This window comes from Ornithodoros turicata, chromosome 1, assembly GCF_037126465.1.
Source record: "Ornithodoros turicata isolate Travis chromosome 1, ASM3712646v1, whole genome shotgun sequence".
Classification (NCBI taxonomy): domain Eukaryota; kingdom Metazoa; phylum Arthropoda; class Arachnida; order Ixodida; family Argasidae; genus Ornithodoros; species Ornithodoros turicata.
This window is the reverse complement of record NC_088201.1, coordinates 157,743,570-157,745,635: the sequence shown is the minus strand read 5'-3', so window position 1 is coordinate 157,745,635 and position 2,066 is coordinate 157,743,570.

Here is a 2,066-nt window from a genome sequence, read left to right as displayed (position 1 = left end):
GACCGCCCCGCGCGTTTCGCGGCCGCGCGTCGCGTAGAGAGGGGTTTCCTTCTCGCGTTTGAACATGCGTGAACATGCAAAATACATCTTATTCCCTTTCCACATCTTTTAATACATCCCCGAGCGGGGAGTTTTCCTACCGCACTTAACATAGCATACATTCATCCTGAAGACATGCAAGCAATAGACATACACATTTGTACAAGTGAAAAATATTTTATTAATGCCAATTAAAGTCAATGATGCTTAGTAATGCCAATTAAAGCCAATGGTGCTGGGGATTGCCAATTATGTTGCCAATTATGTTGCCAATCTGTGTGAAGGAGAAAACCCAGCGGAAAAACCTTCACACCTGAAACAGAAGAAACATACAAGACAACAAAGATGCTACAGGATGGCAATTAAGACATGAGAATGGAACATACTCACACATTTTCTTCATTGATTTGGCAGCTTCCATAAGGGTATGAATCGATGGCATTGAATTGATAACGTTTATCATCATAGGGCATGAGAGCAAGCTTGGTATTCTCCAAGGTATACATGCACTGACGTTTGCTACATATTGATCTTTGCACATGAGATACCTTTTCACTATTGAACAACACATTTTTGTACACATCATGAAGCAAATGCTTGCGAAGTATATCCTTCTTCACTCCTTTTGCTCTAGCTATTTGATCATCACCAACCAACTTTATCGAATACATTTTAGCCTTTAGAGCAACTACCTCCTCAATTATACGACCACCAGTCTCACACTTGAATCTAAACAACTTACCCTTATTTTTGTCACTGTACAATGCATGATCTCCAGGATATGATGACAGGTCCAGATGTTCATCTGCAATTTTCTTCAGTTCACCTTCATAATCGTCAGTCATCAACTCTAGGATAAAACTATCAGTGTCCGTGTACATGGGAATGACTGTACAGGAGAGCTTGCTCTGTAGAGTACAATAGAGGAACTCATACATGACATACTTCGAGTGCTCAAGCACGCAGAATCCAATCTGCAATGGGAAGTTACATTTGATAGTTCTTTTTTTCATTTCATACAGCACACAATTCTCAGAGAGAATTTCGAAATGAACACAGTCATTTGAACTGCTATACCGCTCAGCTTCCTCTAGACTAAAGGCTACCTTAATATTCCTGAAACGAGAAGGATTAAGAAGACTTCTTCCAAAGATACTATTTATAGAGAGCTTCATCAAGCTCTTCTCAAACTCTGTTTGTGCTGCTCTACGACGCTCAATGTTCATCATGATATATGGTTCAAATATCTTGCTCTGCTTGAATTGAAGTATTTTATGGATCTTGCTCACTTTCATACCCAGTCTATAGTACAACCCCAGCAAGCGATAGTGCACAACATACCTTGTTTTGTCCATACATGTGAGAAGCAACTTCTCTTGAGCGGATGTCCTGTAATTAAGCTGCTCAATTAGTTGATGTTGATACGTTGACAGCCAACTTGAGTCCACCTTCTGCTTGAGCGGCGCCAGCGGGAAATACCGTGTCTTCTCATGCAACTCTGGAGGGTATACTAGATCGCATACGTATATATAACCGATAGCTGCATCCTCTGGGTGATTAACAAAATCGATACTTGAGAACTTTTCTTCAGGCACCCATTCGAACCCTCCAACTGGAAGGCACTTTGTGAGACAACCACCATACAAAGAATTGGCATCATAGTAGGCAAAATAGCTCGATGGTTTTTCTTCATCGTAATCAGGACAATCCTTATTGTTAGCTCGAGCATAGCGTTTCGATTGTTGGCAAATACCTCCACGAATGGAGCCCTCAATCGTACGGTACATTTCTTCATCGGTGAAGAGCTCTATTTCCGCCGAAGTGTGCTTCAGAGCAGCTTGCCAGCTGAAACCTGGGAAACTCACAAAGCGAAGCACTTCCAACCCGTACGTCTTCAAGGATAGAAACCTAAAATGCTGCATTACATCCAACAACAACAGTGTGTCACATAACAAATAAAGGTTGTTGTAATCGGCGAGGGTCCTGCAAGAAAAGTGATTAAATATATCCTGTGCATAGGCATAGTC